The sequence below is a fragment of the Ranitomeya variabilis genome, chromosome 1, assembly GCF_051348905.1.
Source record: "Ranitomeya variabilis isolate aRanVar5 chromosome 1, aRanVar5.hap1, whole genome shotgun sequence".
In the NCBI taxonomy this organism is placed as follows: Eukaryota; Metazoa; Chordata; class Amphibia; order Anura; family Dendrobatidae; genus Ranitomeya; species Ranitomeya variabilis.
In genome coordinates this window covers 331,025,046-331,045,030 of record NC_135232.1, presented here as the reverse complement: position 1 = coordinate 331,045,030, position 19,985 = coordinate 331,025,046, and positions in this window count along the sequence as shown.

Sequence of the window (19,985 nt, the reverse complement as noted above, 5' to 3'; positions counted from 1 at the left end):
TGCTTGAACACATATACCACCCTCAGCACACATTTCACCACACACACACACCAACCTCGCCACATAAAAGTCGAAACACAAAAGTCACCACTCAAAACTCGCTACATGCAAAACTCGCCATATGCAAAACTAGGCTCACGCAAAACTCGCCACACGTGCAAAACTCACCTCATGGAAAACTCACCTCATGCAAAACTTGCACACACAGAAAAATTGCCACATGTACAAAAGTTGCACCACATGCAAAAGTTGCCTCACACAAAACTTGCACATACTCAAAATGCACCACACATAAAACTCGCCACGCGCAAAACTCGCCATGCACAAATCTTGCTGCACACAACTTGCTACACTAACCTGTCACATGCAACTCAACACACAAAATGTTGCTACACGCATGTCGCCACACAAAACTCATCTCACAAAAGTCGCTACATGCATGTCGCCACACGCAACTCAACACACACAACTTGACACATAAAACTCGCCCTAAAACACACACAAGTCTGGTATTGTCCTTCAAAAATAAAAATCTGATTAATAAGCAAACTACAAGAGCAACAAATGTACCATATAGGAAATACGGCAGCTGTCAGTCACATGACCTGTCTATTATGTGTATGTGTGAGCTAATATATACTGCCAGGGGGGAGGGCTTCCTGTTGGCTGGGGATTTATCAGGCTGCCAATAGCAACCAATCACAGCTCAGCTTCTATTTTGCTACAGTTAATTAACCTGAGCTCTGATTGGTTTATATAGGCAACAAAGACATTCTCAGTATAACAAAGCTAATATATGTTGTGAAATGCTTCTATTTGCTTAGTTTTTGCCTTTTAATAATTACATTTCTATCTATTTGTTTTGTGGTTTTTGTGTGCAGAATAAATTTTTGTTAACACATTCTATTTTGCTAACAGCAGTCATTAACCCGGGCGAAGCCGGGTAGTACAGCTAGTTATAAATAAAATCAAAATTGTATCTGACAAACTGAGGCATGGCCCTAACTTTTATAAATGTCATGCTTCTAATTATGTGTTTGTCCTATAGTCTGATGTGTCCTATTGTCAGAAAAATTGTTTATATTTTTTCAATATAAGAATCAGAGGCCGAAGCAGTGTAAAATTTGAGCTTCCAGATTATCATTAAATATCATAGAATCTTTTTATCCTATCTTCCCTGGACATAAGCATTCAACTTGTCCCACAAATATTTTCCTGGTGAAAAAAATCAATAGCAAGCAATAATTAATATCAATGATCAATTTTGGTTACTAGGAACCGTTTTCAAGCAGTGTTTAGGGTGTACAAACAGGTATACAGGTCCTTCTCAAAAAATTAGCATATAGTGTTAAATTTCATTATTTACCATAATGTAATGATTACAATTAAACTTTCATATACTATAGATTCATTATCCACCAACTGAAATTTGTCAGGTCTTTTATTGTTTTAATACTGATGATTTTGGCATACAACTCCTGATAACCCAAAAAACCTGTCTCAATAAATTAGCATATCAAGAAAAGGTTCTCTAAATGACCTATTACCCTAATCTTCTGAATCAACTAATTAACTCTAAACACATGCAAAAGATACCTAAGGCTTTTAAAAACTCCCTGCCTGGTTCATTACTCAAAACCCCCATCATGGGTAAGACTAGCGACTAGTGTTGAGCGATACCGTCCGATACTTGAAAGTATCGGTATCGGAAAGTATCGGCCGATACCGGCAAAATATCGGATCCAATCCGATACCGATACCCGATACCCGATACCAATACAAGTCAATGGGACTCAGGTATCGGACGGTATTCCTGATGGTTCCCAGGGTCTGAAGGAGAGGAAACTCTCCTTCAGGCCCTGGGAACCATATAAATGTGTAAAATAAAGAATTAAAATAAAAAATATCGCTATACTCACCTGTCCGACGCAGCCGGGACCTCGGCGATTGTAAGCGGCAGCGTTGTTTCTTTAAAATTCGCGCTTTTACTTGCTTACGTGAATTCCCGGCTTCTGATTGGTCAGGGCGGCCATGTTGCCGGGATGCGGACCAATCACAGCAAGCCGTGACGAAATTACGTCACGGCTTGCTGTGATTGGTCCGCGTCCCAGGAACATGGCCGCCATTAACCAATCACAAGCCGTGACGTCACGGGAGGCTGGACACGCGCTTATTTTGAAAAGCGCGCGTGTCCAGCCTCCCGTGACGTCACGGCTTGTGATTGGTCACGGCGCCATATTGCCGGGACGCGGACCAATCACAGCAAGCCGTGACGTAATTTCGTCACGGCTTGCTGTGATTGGTCCGAGTCCCGGCAACATGGCCGCCCTGACCAATCAGAAGCCGGGAATTCACGTAAGCAAGTAAAAGCGCGAATTTTAAAGAAACAACGCTGCCGCTTACAATCGCCGAGGTCCCGGCTGCGTCGGACAGGTGAGTATAGCGATTTTTTTTATTTTAATTCTTTCTTTTACACCTTTTTACATTAATGTTGTTTCGATACCGATATCCGATATTACAAAAATATCGGATCTCGGTATCGGAAATTCCGATACAGCAAGTATCGGCCGATACCCGATACTTGCAGCATCGGAATGCTCAACACTACTAGCGACCTGACAGATGTCAAGAAGGCCATCATTGACACCCTCAAGCAAGAGGGTAAGACCCAGAAAGAAATTTCTCAACAAATAGGCTGTTCCCAGAGTGCTGTATCAAGGCACCTCAATGGTAAGTCTGTTGGAAGGAAACAATGTGGCAGAAAACGCTGTACAACGAGAAGAGGTGACCGGAACCTGAGGAAGCAGTGGACTGAGTCTGGTGTGGAAACATCCAGAGCCACCGTGCACAGGCGTGTGCAGGAAATGGGCTACAGGTGCCGCATTCCCCAGGTAAAGCCACTTTTGAACCATAAACAGCGGCAGAAGCGCCTGACCTGGGCTACAGAGAAGCAGCACTGGACTGTTGCTAAGTGGTCCCAAGTACTTTTTTCTGATGAAAGCAAATTTTGCATGTCATTCGGAAATCAAGGTGCCAGAGTCTGGAGGAAGACTGGGGAGAAGGAAATGCCAAAATGCCTGAAGTCCAGTGTCAAGTACCCACAGTCAGTGATGGTGTGGGGTGCCATGTCAGCTGCTGGTGTTGGTCCACTGTGTTTCATCAAGGGCAGGGTCAATGCAGCTAGCTATCAGGAGATTTTGGAGCACTTCATGCTTCCATCGGCTGAAATGCTTTATGGAGATGAAGATTTCATTTTTCAGCACGACCTGGCACCTGCTCACAGTGCCAAAACCACTGGTAAATGGTTTACTGACCATGGTATTACTGTGCTCAATTGGCCTGCCAACTCTCCTGACCTGAACCCCATAGAGAATCTGTGGGATATTGTGAAGAGAAAGTTGAGAGACGCAAGACCCAACACTCTGGATGAGCTTAAGGCCGCTATTGAAGCATCCTGGGCCTCCATAACATCTCAGCAGTGTCACAGGCTGATTGCCTCCATGCCACGCCGCATTGAAGCAGTCATTTCTGCCAAAGGATTCCCGACCAAGTATTGAGTGCATAACTGAACATTATTATTTGATGGTTTTTTTGTTTGGTATTAAAAAACACTTTTATTTGATTGGTCGGGTGAAATATGCTAATTTATTGAGACAGGTTTTTTGGGTTATCAGGAGTTGTATGCCAAAATCATCAGTATTAAAACAATAAAAGACCTGACAAATTTCAGTTGGTGGATAATGAATCTATAGTATATGAAAGTTTAATTGTAATCATTACATTATGGTAAATAATGAAATTTAACACTATATGCTAATTTTTTGAGAAGGACCTGTATATAGGAGTGTTATAACAAGATATCATTAACAAATTAAGTATAAAAATAGTGTACAAACATAATAAAAATATTCTATCAGTAAATATTCATTTGATTCATTATTTTGTAGTGACAGTTCTTTAACCCCTTAGTGACAGAGCCAATTTGGTACTTAATGACTGAGCCAATTTTTACAATTCTGACCAGTGTCACTTTAAGAGGTTATAACTCTGGAACGCTTTATCGGATCCCGCTGATTCTGAGATTGTTTTTTCGTGACATGTTGTACTTCAAGTTAGTGGTAACATTTCTTCGATATTACTTGCGATTATTTATGAAAAAAATGGAAATATGGCGAAAATTTTTAAAATTTTGCAATTTTCAAACTTTGTATTTTTATGCCCTTAAATCAGAGAGATATGTCACAAAAAATAGTTAATAAATAACATTTCTCACATGTCTACTTTACATCAGCACAATTTTGTAAACAATTTTTTTTTTGTTAGGGAGTTATAAGGGTTAAAATTTGACCAGCAATTTCTCATTTTTACAACACCATGTTTTTTTTAGGGACCACATCACCTTTGAAGTGATTCTGAGGGGTCTATATGATAGAAAATAACCAAGTGTGACACCATTCTAAAAACTGCACCCCTCAATCTGCTCAAAACCACATTCAAGAAGTTTATTAACCCTTTACGTACTTCACAGGAACTAAAACAATGTAGAAGAAAAAAATGAACATTTAACTTTTTTTTGCAAACATTTTACTTCAGAACCATTTTTTTTAATTTTCACAAGTGTAAAAACAGAAATTTAACCACAAATTTTGTTGTGCAATTTTTCCTGAGTACGCCGATACCCCATATGTGGGGGTAAACAACTGTTTGGGCGCACCGCAGAGCTTGGAAGTGAAGGAGCACCGTTTGACTGTTTCAATGCAGAATTGGCTGGAATTGAGATCGGACACCATGTCACGTTTGGAGAGCCCCTAATGTGCCTAAACAGTGGAAACCCCCCACAAGTGACACCATTTTGGAAACTAGATGCCCCAAGGAACTTATCTAGATGTGTGGTGAGCACTTTGAACCCCAAAGTGCTTCACAGAAGTTTATAACGTAGAACCGTGAAAATAAAAAATCGCATTTGTTTTCACAAAAATGATTTTTTCGCCCACAAATTCTTATTTTCACAAGGGTAACAGGAGAAATTAGACCACAAAAGTTGTTGTGCAATTTCTCCTGAGTACGTCGATACCCCATATGTGGAGGTAAACCACTGTTTGGGCGCACCGCAGAGCTTGGAAGTGAAGGAGCACCGTTTGACTTTTTCAATGCAGAATTGGCTGGAATTGAGATCGGATGCCATGTCGCGTTTGGAGAGCCCCTGATGTGCCTAAACAGTGGAAACCCCCCACAAGTGATACCATTTTGGAAACTAGACCCCTTAAGGAACTTATCTAGATGTGTGGTGAGCACTTTGAACCCCCAAGTGCTTCACAGAAGTTTATAATGTAGAGCCGTGAAAATAAAAAATCTCATTTTTTCTACAAAAATGATATTTTTGCCCCCAAATTTTTATTTTCACAAGGGTAACAGGAGAAATTAGACCACAAAAGTTGTTGTGCAATTTCTCCTGAGTACGTCGATACCCCATATATGGGGGTAAACCACTGTTTGGGCGCACCGCAGAGCTTGGAAGAGAAGGAGTGTCGTTTTACTTTTTCAATGTAGAATTGGCTGGAATTGAGATCGGACGCCATGTCACGTTTGGAGAGCCGCTGATGTGCCTAAACAGTGGAGACCCCCCACATATGACACCATTTTGGAAACTAGACCCCTTAGGGACCTTATCAAGATGTGTGGTGAGCACTTTAAACCCCCAGGTGCTTCACAGAAGTTTATAACGTAGAGCCGTGAAAATAAAAAAATCGCATTTTTTCTACAAAAATGATTTTTTGCCTCCAAATTTTTATTTTACCAAGGGTAACATGAGAAAATGGACCCCAGAAGTTGTTGTACAATTTGTCTTGAGTACGCCGACACCCCATATGTGGGGGTAAACCACTGTTTGGGCGCATGGCTGAGCTCGGAAGCAAAGGAGCGCCATTTGACTTTTCAATGCAAAATTGACTGGAATTGAGATCGGACGCCATGTCGCGTTTGGAGAGCCCCTGATGTGCCTAAACAGTAGAAACCCCCCAAAAGTGACCCCATTTTGGAAACTAGACCCCCCATGGAACTTATCTAGATGTGTAGTGAGAACTTTGAATGCCCAAGTGCATCACAGAAGTTTATAATGCAGAGTCGTGTAAATAAAAAATATATATTTTTAACAATAAAGATTTTTAGCCCCCAAGTTTTTATTTTCACAAGGGTAACAAGAGAAATTGGACCCCAAAAGTTGTTGTCCAATTTGTCCTGAGTATGCTGGTACCCCATATGTGGGGGTAAACCACTGTTTGGGCGCACGGCAGAGCTCGGAAGGGAAGGAGCGCCATTTTGGAATGCAGACTTTGATAGAATTGTCTGCGGGCGTTATGTTGCGTTTGCAGACCCCTAATATACCTAAACAGTAGAAACCCCCAACAAGTGACCCCATTTTGGAAAATAGACCCCCCAAGGAACTTATCTAGATATGTGGTGAGAACTTTGAATGCCCAAGTGCTTCACAGAAGTTTATAATGCAGAGTAGTGAAAATAAAAAATATTTTTTTTCCCACAAAAAAGATTTTTTTAGCCTCCAAATTTTTATTTTCACAAAGGTAACAAGAGAAATTGGACCCCAAAAGTTGTTGCCAATTTGTCCTGAGTATGCTGGTACCCCATATGTGGGGGTAAACCACTGTTTGGGCGCACGGCAGAGCTCGGAAGGGAAGGAGCGCCATTTTGAAATGCAGGCCTTGATAGAATGGTCTGCGGGCGTTATGTTGCGTTTGCAGAGCCACTGATGTACCTAAACAGTAGAAACCCCCCACAAGTGACAACATTTTGAAAACTAGACCCCCCACGGAACTTATCTAGATATGTGGTGAGAACTTTGAATGCCCAAGTGCTTCACAGAAGTTTATAATGCAGAGTAGTGAAAATAGAAAATATTTTTTTTTTCCACAAAAAAGATTTTTTAGCCCCCAAGTATTTATTTTCACAAGGGTAACAAGAGAAATTAGATGCCAATATTTGTTCTCCAATTTGTCCTGAGTATTCTGGTACCCCATGTGTGGGGGTAAACCACTGTTTGGGCGCACGGCAGAGCTCGGAAGAGAAGGAGCACCATTTTGGAATTCAGACTTTGATAGAATTGTCTGTGGGTGTTATGTTGCGTTTGCAGAGCCCCTGATGTACCTAAACAGTAGAAACCCCCACAAGTGACCAAATTTTGGAAACTAGACCCCCTAAGGAACTTATCTAGATATGTGGTGAGAACTTTGAAAGCTCAAGTGCTTCACAGAAGTTTATAATGCAGAGTAGTGAAAATAAAAAAATATTTTTTTCCCACAAAAAAGATTTTTAGCCCCCAAGTTTTTATTTTCACAAGGGTAACAGGAGAAATTGGACCCCAAAAGTTGTTGTCCAATTTATCCCGAGTACGCTGATGCCCCATATGTGGGGGTAAACCACTGTTTGGGTGCACGGCAGAGCTCAGAAGGGAGGGAGCACCATTTGACTTTTTTAGCGCAAAATTGGCTGTCGTGTTTGGAGACCCCCTGATGTACCTAAACAGTGGAAACCCCCAAATTATAACTCCAACCCTAACTCCAACACACCCCTAACCCTAATCTCAACCCGATCCATAATCCTAATCACAACCCTAATGATAATCACAACCCTAACCCCAAAACAGCCCTAATCTCAACCCTAACCATAACCCTAATCAAAACCCTAAATCCAACACACCCCTAACCCTAATCCCAACCCTAACTCTAATCCAAACCCTAATCCCAAACGTAACCCTAATCCCAACCCTAATCCCAAACGTAACACTAATCCCAACCCTAATCCAAACCCTAACGCTAATCCCAACTCTAACCCTAACTTTAGCCCCAACCCTAACCCTAACTTTAGCCCCAACCCTAACCATAACTTTAGCCCCCGTCGTCACAAAAAAAGTTCAATATAACCTTTTTTTTGTACGTCGCGTCCGCCATTTCCGCGCATGCGTGGCCGTAACTCTGCCCCCTCCTCCCCAGGACATAGACTGGGCAGCGGATGCGTTGAAAAACTGCATCCGCTGCCCACGTTGTGCACAATTTTCACAACGTGCGTCGGTACGTCGGGCCAACGCATTGCGACCGCCCCGTACCGACGCAAGTGTGAAAGAAGCCTAAGGCTACTTTCACACTAGCGTCGTACTCGGCCCATCGCAGTGTGTCGGGCCGACGTACCGACGCTAGCGTTGTAAGCGCCGCACAACGGGTGCAGCGGATGCTGTTTTTTCAATGCATCCGCTGACCCATTGTGAGGTGCGGGGAGGCGGGGGCGGAGTTCCGGCCACGCATGCGCGGTCGGAAATGGCGGACACGTCGCACAAAAAAGTTACATGTAGCTTTTTTTGTGCAGACGGTCCGCCATAGCACGACGCATCCGTCGCACGACGGATGCGACATGTGGCAATCCATCGCAATGCGTCGCTAATGCAAGCCAATGGAGAAAAAACGCATCCTGCAAGCACTTTTGCAGGATGCGTATTTTCTCCAATGATGCATTGCGACGGAAACCAAAAAACGCTAGTGTGAAAGTAGCCTAACCCTAACCCTAACCCTAGCCCTAACCCTAACCCTAAATTTAGCCCCAACCCTAACTCTAACCCTAACCCTAACTCTAACCCTAACCCTAACCCTAACCCTAACTCTAACCCTAACCCTAACCCTAACTCTAACCCTAGCCCTAACCCTAACCCTAACTCTAACCCTAACTCTAACCCTAACCCTAACCCTAACCCTAATTTTAGCCCCAACTTGTCTCTCCTGCCGGCCGGCAGATGGCAGCAGGTGGCGGGCGCACTGCGCATGCGCCCGCCATGATGAAAAAGCCGGCTGGCAGGAGAAGACAGAAGAGGACCCAGGGACACCGGGTGAGTATGTTAGGGTCCCCGAATCCCCCTATTTCTCTGTCCTCTGATGTGCGATCACATCAGAGGACAGAGAATTACAGATCGCTTTTTTTTTTTTTTTTTTTTTTTTTGCGGTCGCCGGTAAACTGTTAATTACCGGCGATCGCAAAACAGGGGTCGGTGCAAACCGACCCCGATCATGTTCTTTGGGGTCTCGGCTACCCCCGGCAGCCGAGACCCCAAAGATCTTCCGGGTGCCGGGCGGCGGGCGTACTGCGCGTGCGCCCGCCATTTTTTCCCGGAAAAAAGATGGCGGCGCCCATCGGGAGCCACGAGGAGCACCGGGGGAGATAGGTGAGTATTGTGGGGCTATCGGGAGCCATCGGGGACCCTATTTCTCTGTCCTCCGATGTGCGATCACATCGGGGGACAGAGAAATTAAAAGGCAAATCGCGTTTTTTTTTTTTGTTGCGACCGCCGGTAAACGGTTAATTACCGGCGATCGTAACTCGGGGGTCGGTAAAAACCCCCCCGAATCATGTTCTCTGGGGTCTCGGCTACCCTCGGCAACCGAGACCCCAGAGAAAATCCAACTCTGGGGGGCGCTATTCACTTTTTCCACAGCGCCGTTAATTAACGGCGCTGTGGTTTAAGTACCCTTAGCGGCCGCCGTTAAAAGGCGTATCGGCGGTCGTTAAGGGGTTAAGGGGCAAGTAATTCAATAAACAATACATGAAACAGTCATTGAAATACACTTGATGTACATATAATTGATACATGTGATATACATCTTTTGAAATTGCTCTCCCAGCTTTACATTGCTATAGTATGTTCCATAATAATGCTCGCGACCGCCATCGTTGTTAAGTTCTAATACCAATATCATCCTGCGGCTGCGCACTGTTTCTTCTCTATTTAAGGTCACTTCATATAATATTGGCAGACATATTTCATATAGATCGCAAAGAAATCTATACATCTTCACCATATTATAGCAGTACAAAGACCGATTTATATTGTTTCTTATTGGATATTGGGAAAAGGCCATGAAAATGTATCACCTTTACCTTGGCTATCCGAATAAGTCCTCAATCCAGGAGACCCATCAGATGAAACTGGTACTCATGAGAGACATAAGAACCCTTCCAGGTCAATACGTCAGTCATTGTGACCATTGAGGTAAAACTGGGTGTATTAAACATTTTATAGATATACTGTTTGATGATATATTATCTCACCGTATTACTACATATGGATAGAGATCCCATAGAATGTAAGTCCGCAAGGACAGGGTCCTCTCCCCTCTGTACCAGTCTGTCACTGTAAACCTGTTTACTGTAAACGACATCTATAACCCTGTATGTAACCCCTTTCTCATGTACAGCACCATGGAATTAATGGTGCTATATAAATAAATAATAATAATAATAATAATAGAGATATATATACAGAGAGAGAAACCTTAATGATAAATGTACTATTGGCCAGCTGATATTAGCTTAGAATTGTTTTATTTAATTTGTGAGATCAAAAAAATTATAAGGGACAAATAATAAGAGATTACTCTACAACAATAGGTTAATTGGATGAGTGAATTTCATCTGTGTCTCTCTTGCAAAAAATTAGTGATCTGTAAAAAAACTATAAGAAAAATTACATTCTTAAAATTATGCTTTAAGCAGAATAAAAATTTCAGAGATAAATAATCCCCATTATACTGCTGAGGATAAGTAAGACACAGAACCCCTATGGGAGAATTTTGTCGTATTATACAATCAAACTAAATTTAAACTCCATATTCAGACCCGCTGGCTTTAGTGTATTGAGTAGTGTTGAGCGATACCGTCCGATACTTGAAAGTATCGGTATCGGAAAGTATCGGCCGATACCGGCAAAGTATCGGATCCAATCCGATACCGATACCCGATACCAATACAAGTCAATGGGACTCAAGTATCGGACGGTATTCCTGATGGTTCTCAGGGTCTGAAGGAGAGGAAACTCTCCTTCAGGCCCTGGGATCCATATTAATGTGTAAAAGAGAGAATTAAAATAAAAAATATTGCTATACTCACCTCTCCGACGCAGCCTGCACCTTACCGAGGGAAGCGGCAGCGTTCTTTGTTTAAAATTCGCGCGTTTACTTCCTTACGTGAAGTCCCGGCTTGTGATTGGTCGCGTGCCGCCCATGTGGCGGTGACGCAACCAATCACAGCAAGCCGTGACGTAATTTCAGGTCATTCAGTATTTTAAAATTACGTTCCGGCTTTGTGATTGGCTGCGTCGCGGTCACATGGGCGACGCAACCAATCACAAGCCGTGACGTCATGGGAGGCTGGACACGCGCGCATTTTAAAATGCGCGCTTGTCCAGCCTCCCGTGACGTCCCGGCTTGTGATTGGTTGCGTCGCGATCAACCAATCACAAGCCGGGAGGCTGGACACGCGCGCATTTTAAAATGCGCGCTTGTCCAACCTCCCGTGACGTCCCGGCTTGTGATTGGTTGCTTCGCGGTCAACCAATCACAAGCCGGGAGGCTGGACACGCGCGCATTTTAAAATGCGCGCTTGTCCAACCTCCCGTGACGTCCCGGCTTGTGATTGGTTGCTTCGCGCATGTCCAGCCTCCCGGCTTGTGATTGGTTGATCGCGACGCAACCAATCACAAGCCGGGACGTCACGGGAGGCTGGACAAGCGCGCATTTTAAAATGCGCGCGTGTCCAGCCTCCCGTGACGTCACGGCTTGTGATTGGTTGCGTCGCCCATGTGACTGCGACGCAACCAATCACAAAGCCGGGACGTAATTTTAAAATCCTTAAGGACCTGAAATTACGTCACGGCTTGCTGTGATTGGTTGCGTCGCCCATGTGACTGCGACGCAACCAATCACAAAGCCGGGACTTCACGTAAGGAAAGAAAAGCGCGAATTTTAAACAAAGAACGCTGCCGCTTCCCTCGGTAAGGTGCAGGCTGCGTCGGAGAGGTGAGTATAGCAATATTTTTTATTTTAATTCTCTCTTTTACACATTTTTACATTAATGTTGTTTCGATACCGATACCCGATACCACAAAAGTATCGGATCTCGGTATCGGAATTCCGATACAGCAAATATCGGCCGATACCCGATACTTGCGGTATCGGAATGCTCAACACTAGTATTGAGTCTATAAATCCACTCTAGTTGTTTTCTTTTTAAAAGGTGAATTCTATCACCTCCTCTTCTTTGCAATATATTTGCATCTGTTCTTCTAAATTTGAGATGTTTTTCTGTATGATCCATTTCTGCAAACTGGTTAGCGACTGGGAGGTCTAATCTCTTTTTCCTTATGGTATATCAGTGATGGTTAATTCATGTTTTAACCCCTTAAGCCCCGAGGGTGGTTTGCACATAAATGACCGGGCCAATTTTTACTATTCTGACCACTGTCCCTTTATGAGGTTATAACTCTGGAACGCTTCAATGGATCCCGGTGATTCTGACAACGTTTTCTCAGGACATATTGTACTCCATGATAGTGGTAAAATTTATTTGATATTAAAAGCGTTTAATTGTGAGAAAAGCGGAAATTTGGCTAAGATTTTTAAAATTTCACAATTTTCCAACTTTGAATTTTAATGCCCTTAAATCACAGAGATATGTCAAACAAAATACTTAATAAGTAACATTTCCCACATGTCTACTTTATGTCAGCACAATTTTGGAAACAAAATTTTTTTGTTAGGGAGTTATAAGGGTCAAAAGTTGACCAGCAATTTCTCATTTTTAAAACACCATTTTTTTTTAGGGACCACATCTCATTCGAAGTCATTTTGAGGGGTCTATGTGATAGAAAATAGCCAAGTGTGACACCATTCTAAAAACTGCACCCGTCAAGGTGCTCAAAACCACATTCAAGAAGTTTATTAACCCTTCTGGCGCTTCACAGGAATTTTTGGAATGTTAAACAAAAAATGAACATTTAATTTTTTTTCACCAAAAATTTATTTCAGCTCCAATTTGTTTTATTTTACCAAGGGTAACAGGAGAAAGTGGACCCCAAAAGTTGTTGTACAATTTGTCCTGAGTACCCTGATACCCCATATGTGGGGGTAAACCACTGTTTGGGCTCATGGCAGGGCTCGGAAGGGAAGGAGCGCCATTTGACTTTTCAATGCAAAATTGGCTGGAATTGAGATGGCACGCCATGTTGCGTTTGGAAAGCCCTTAATGTGCCTAAACATTGAAACCCGCCACAAGTGACACCATTTAGGAAAGTAGACCCTCTAAGGATCTTATCTAGATATGTTGTGAGAGCTTTGAACACCCAAGTGTTTCACTACAGTTTATGACGAAGGGCAGTGAAAATAAAAATTCTTTTTTTTCCACAAAAATTATTTTTTAGCCCCCAGTTTTGTATTTTCACTAGGGTAACAGGAGAAATTGGACCCCAAAAGTTGTTGTGCAATTTGTACTGAGTACGGTGATACCCCATATGTGGATTTAACCACCGTTTGGGCGCATGGCAGAGCTCGGAAGGGAAGGAACGCCATTTGGAATGCATACTTGGTCTGCAGGCATCACATTGCGTTTGCAGAGCCCCTAATGTACCTAAACAGTAGAAACCCCCCACAAGTGACTCCATATTGGAAACTAGACCCCCCAAGGAACTTATCTAGATTTGTTGTGAGAACTTTGAACCCCCAAGTGTTTCACTACAGTTAATAACGCAGAGCCATGAAAATAAAAGATCATTTTTTTTCCTCAAAAATTATCTTTAACACCCAGTTTTGTATTTTCCCAAGGGTAACAGGAGAAATTAGTCCCCATAAGTTGTTGTCCAATTTGTCCTGAGTACGCTGATACCCGATATGTGGGAGGGAACCACTGCTTGGGTGCATGGCAGAGCTCGGAAGGGAAGGAGCACCATTTGGAATGCAGACTTAGATGGATTGGTCTGCAGGCGTCACGCTGCATTTGCAGAGCCCCTGATGTACCTAAACAGTAGAAACCCCTCACAAGTGACCCAATATTGGAACCTAGACCCCACAATGAACTTATCTAGATGTGTTGTGAGAACTTTGAACCCCCAAGTATTTCACTACAGTTTAAAACGCAGAGCTGAGAAAATAAAAAATCATTTTTTCCTACAAAAATGTTTTTTTAGCCCCCCAAATTTTTATTTTCCCAAGGGTAACAAGAGATATTGGACCCCAAAAGTTGTCCAATTTATCCTGAGTACGCTGATACCCCATATGTTGGGCTAAACCCCTGTTTGGGCGTATGGGAGAGTGTTATGGACCTGGTGGTTTGGAGCACCCGGAATGACCTGATGGTTAAAACGTAAACCTGGGACAAACTCTGAGGAGGTGGTAGCTCTACTGACTGCAATCCCTAATCCTATCACACACACTAGAAATAGCCATGGAGCGTGCCTAACTCTCCCTAGACGCCTCTTCACAGCCTAAGAGCTAACTACCCCTAAAGATAGAAATAGCAGCCTACCTTGCCTCAGAGAAATTCCCCAAAGTAAAGGTAGCACCCAACAAATATTGACTGTGAGTTAAGAGGGAAGTGACAAACACAGGAATGAAACAGATTTTAGCAAAGGAGGCCGAATCTTTTCTAAATAGACAGAAGATAGAAAAGGGAACTATGCGGTCAGTAATAAAAACTACAAAAAACCATGCAGAGTGTGCAAAAGGACCTCCACACCGACTCACGGTGTGGAGGTGCAACTCTGCACCCCAGAGCTTCCAGCTAGCAAGGAAATATCATTATAGCAAGCTGGAAGAGAAACATAGCATGTACTGAGAAATATCTTCAAAAACCAATGAACAGCAAATAAACTAGCAGGGACTTAGCTTCTGCTGGAGTAGACAGGTCATCTGAGAAATCCAAGAGAGATCTGAACCAGTACTGAGACATTGACAGCTGGGAAGCCAGCAAGCAATAAACGAGGGCAGCTGAGAAAGCCAACCTCAAAGATCAGCAGTTCCACTCAAAGCCACCAGAGGGTGTCCAAGGACAGAAATCACCAAAGTACCATTCATGACCACAGGAGGGAGTCTGAGAACGGAATTCACAACAGTACCCCTCCCTTGAGGAGGGGTCACCGAACCCTCACCAGAGCCCCCAGGCCGATCAGAACCAAATCGGCAGCATGGACATTGGAGGCACCAACCCAGGAATTATCCTCCTGACCATAACCCTTCCATTTAACTAGGTACTGAAGCTTCCGTCTCGAAATACGAGAATCCAAAATCTTCTCCACCACATACTCCAACTCCCCCTCAACCAACCTCGGAGCAGGAGGATCAACGGAAGGAACCATAGGCGCCACATATCTCCGCAACAACGACCTATGGAACACATTATGGATGGAAAAAGAAGCTGGAAGGGCCAAACGAAACGACACAGGATTGATAATTTCAGAAATCTTATAAGGACCAATGAAGCAAGGCTTGAACTTAGGAGAAGAAACCTTCATAGGAACATAACGAGAAGATAACCAAACCAAATCCCCAACGCGAAGTCGGGGACCAACACAGCGACGGCGGTTAGCAAAATGCTGCGCCTTCTCCTGAGACAACGTCAAGTTGTCCACCACGTGAGTCCAAATTTGCTGCAACCTGTCCACCACAGAATCCACACCAGGACAGTCAGAAGGCTCAACCTGCCCTGAAGAAAAACGAGGATGAAAACCAGAATTACAAAAAAAAGGCGAAACCAAAGTGGCCGAACTAGCCCGATTATTAAGGGCGAATTCGGCCAATGGCAAGAAGGTCACCCAATCATCCTGATCAGCAGAAACAAAGCATCTCAGATAGGTTTCCAAGGTCTGATTGGTTCGTTCGGTTTGGCCATTTGTCTGAGGATATAACGCTGAAGAAAAAGACAAATCAATGCCCATCTTAGCACAAAAGGACCGCCAAAACCTAGAAACAAACTGGGAACCTCTGTCAGACACAATGTTCTCCGGAATGCCATGCAAACGAACCACATGCTGAAAAAATAATGGAACCAAATCAGAGGAAGAAGGCAATTTAGGCAAGGGTACCAAATGGACCATTTTAGAAAACCGATCACACACCACCCAGATGACGGACATCCTTTGAGAGACAGGAAGATCAGAAATAAAATCCATGGAAATATGCGTTCAGGGCCTCTTCGGGACAGGCAATGGCAAAAGCAACCCACTGGCACGAGAACAGCAAGGCTTGTCCCGAGCACAAGTCCCACAGGACTGCACAAAAGAACGCACATCCCGTGACAAGGAAGGCCACCAAAAGGATCTAGCAACCAAATCTCTGGTACCAAAAATCCCAGGATGACCAGCCAATACTGAACAATGAACCTCAGAAATAACTTTACTAGTCCATCTATCAGGGACAAACAGTTTCCCCACTGGACAGCGGTCAGGTCTATCAGCCTGAAACTCCTGCAGCACCCGCCGCAAATCAGGGGAGATGGCAGACAAAATCACCCCCTCTTTGAGAATACCAGCCGGCTCAGGGACTCCCGGAGAATCAGGCAAAATACTCCTAGAAAGGGCATCAGCCTTCACATTCTTAGATCCCGGAAGGTAAGAGACCACAAAATCGAAACGGGAGAAAACAATGACCATCGAGCCTGTCTAGGATTCAACCGCTTGGCAGACTCGAGATAAGTCAAATTCTTGTGATCAGTCAAGACCACCACGCGATGTTTGGCTCCCTCTAGCCAATGACGCCACTCCTCGAATGCCCACTTCATAGCCAACAACTCCCGATTGCCGACGTCATAAATACGCTCAGCAGGCAAAAACTTTCTAGAAAAGAAAGCACATGGCTTCATCAAAGAGCCATCAGAACTTCTCTGAGACAAAACAGCCCCTGCCCCAATCTCAGAAGCATCAACCTCGACCTGGAAAGGGAGTGAAACATCTGGCTGACGCAACACAGGGGCCGAAGTAAAATGACGTTTAAGCTCCTGAAAAGCCTCAACAGCCGCAGGGGACCAATTAACCACATCAGCGCCTTTCTTCGTCAGATCGGTCAAAGGCTTAACCACACTAGAAAAATTAGCGATGAAGCGACGGTAAAAATTAGCAAAACCCAGGAACTTCTGAAGACTCTTCACAGATGTAGGTTGAGTAAAGTCATAAATAGCCTGAACTTTAACAGGGTCCATCTCGATAGTAGAAGGGGAAAAAATGAAGCCCAAAAAGGAAACCTTTTGAACTCCAAAGAGGCATTTAGACCCCTTCACAAACAACGCATTAGCACAAAGGACCTGGAATACCATCCTGACCTGCTTCACATGAGACTCCCAATCATCCAAAAAGACCAAAATATCATCCAAATATATAATCATGAACCTATCCAGATACTTCCGGAAAATGTCGTGCATAAAGGACTGAAACACAGATGGAGCATTAGAAAGCCCGAATGGTATCACCAGGTACTCAAAATGGCCCTCGGGCGTATTAAATGCTGTTTTCCATTCATCGCCCTGTTTAATACACACAAGATTATACGCCCCTCGAAGGTCAATCTTGGTAAACCAACTAGCCCCCTTAATCCGAGCAAACAAATCAGACAGCTGAGGCAAAGGGTACTGAAATTTGACCGTGATTTTATTGAGAAGGCGGTAATCTATACAGGGTCTCAGAGAGCCATCCTTCTTGGCCACAAAAAAGAACCCTGCTCCCAACGGTGACGAAGACGGGCGAATATGCCCTTTCTCCAAGGACTCCTTTACATAACTCCGCATAGCGGCATGTTCTGGCACAGATAAATTGAAAAGTCGGCCCTTAGGGAATTTACTACCAGGAATCAAATTTATAGCGCAATCACAGTCCCTATGAGGAGGTAGGGCACTGGACTTGGGCTCATCAAATACATCCTGGTAATCCGACAAAAATTCAGGGACTTCAGAAGGAGTGGAAGAAGAAATTGACATCAAAGGAACATCACTATGTATCCCATGACAACCCCAACTAGACACAGACATTGATTTCCAATCTAGTACTGGATTATGAACCTGTAACCATGGCAAACCCAAGACAACAACATCATGCAAATTATGCAACACCAAAAAGCGAATATTTTCCTGATGTGCGGGAGCCATGTACATGGTCAGCTGAGTCCAGTACTGAGGTTTATTCTTGGCTAATGGCGTAGCATCAATTCCCCTTAAGGGAATAGGACTCTGCAAAGGCTCCAAAGAAAAACCACAGTGCCTGGCAAACTCCAAGTCCATCAGGTTCAGGGCAGCGCCCGAATCCACAAATGCCATAACAGAGTAGGATGACAATGAGCAAATCAGAGTAACAGACAAGAGAAATTTAGGCTGCACAGTACTAATGGTGACAGACCTAGCGAACCTCTTAGTGCGCTTAGGACAGTCAGAGATAGCATGAGAGGAGTCACCACAGTAGAAACACAGCCCATTCTGACGTCTGTGTTCTTGCCGTTCAGCTCTGGTCAAAGTCCTATCAGAGGACACCGCCAAATGGTGCACAACTTTGCGCTCGCGCAAACGCCGATCAATCTGAATGGCCAAGGACATTGATTCATTCAGACCAGCAGGCGTGGGGAACCCACCATAACATCTTTAAGGGCTTCAGAAAGACCCTTTCTGAAAATTGCTGCCAGGGCACACTCATTCCATTGTGTAAGCACAGACCACTTTCTAAACTTCTGGCAATATACTTCTGCTTCATCCTGACCCTGACATAGAGCCAGCAAGATTTTTTCTGCCTGATCCACAGAATTTGGTTCATCATAAAGTAATCCAAGCGCCAGAAAAAATGCATCTACATTAAGCAATGCAGGATTTCCTGGCTCAAGGGAGAATGCCCAGACTTGCGGGTCGCCACGCAACAAAGAAATAACAATCTTTACTTGCTGAATGGGATCACCAGAGGAGCGGGGTTTCAGAGCAAGGAACAGTCTGCAATTATTTTTGAAATTCAAAAATTTAGATCTATCCCCAGAAAACAAATCAGGAATTGGAATTCTAGGCTCTAACATCGGATACTGAACTACATAATCTTGAATATTTTGTACCCTTGCAGTGAGTTGATCCACACAAGAGGACAAACCTTGAATATCCATATCTACACCTGAGTCCTGAACCACCCAGAGGTTAAGGGGAAAAGAAAGACAAAACAAGCTGCAAAGAAAAAAAAATTGACTCAGAACTTCTCTTATCCCTCTTTTGAGATGCATTAACACTTTTTGGCCAGCTGTACTGTTATGGACCTGGTGGTTAGGAGCACCCGGAATGACCTGATGGTTAAAACGTAAACCTGGGACAAGCTCTGAGGAGGTGGTAGCTCTACTAACCGCAATCCCTAATCCTATCACACACACTAGAAATAGCCGTAGAGCGTGCCTAACTCTCCCTAGACGCCTCTTCACAGCCTAAGAGCTAACTACCCCTAAAGATAGAAATAGCAGCCTACCTTGCCTCAGAGAAATTCCCCAAAGTAAAGGTAGCACCCAACAAATATTGACTGTGAGTTAAGAGGGAAGTGACAAACACAGGAATGAAACAGATTTTAGCAAAGGAGGCCGAATCTTTTCTAAATAGACAGAAGATAGGAAAGGGAACTATACGGTCAGTAATAAAAACTACAAAAAAACACGCAGAGTGTGCAAAAGGACCTCCACACCGACTCACGGTGTGGAGGTGCAACTCTGCACCCCAGAGCTTCCAGCTAGCAAGGAAATATCATTATAGCAAGCTGGAAGAGAAACATAGCATGTACTGAAAAATATCTTCAAAAACCAATGAACAGCAAATAAACTAGCAGGGACTTAGCTTCTGCTGGAGTAGACAGGTCATCTGAGAAATCCAAGAGAGATCTGAACCAGTACTGAGACATTGACAGCTGGCATGAACTAACAATCTAAGCAGAGTTAAATAGGAAGCCAGCAAGCAATAAACGAGGGCAGCTGAGAAAGCCAACCTCAAAGATCAGCAGTTCCACTCAAAGCCACCAGAGGGTGTCCAAGGACAGAACTCACCAAAGTATCATTCACCCCAGAGCTTCCAGCTAGCAAGGAAATATCATTATAGCAAGCTGGAAGAGAAACATAGCATGTCCTGAGAAATATCTTCAAAAACCAATGAACAGCAAATAAACTAGC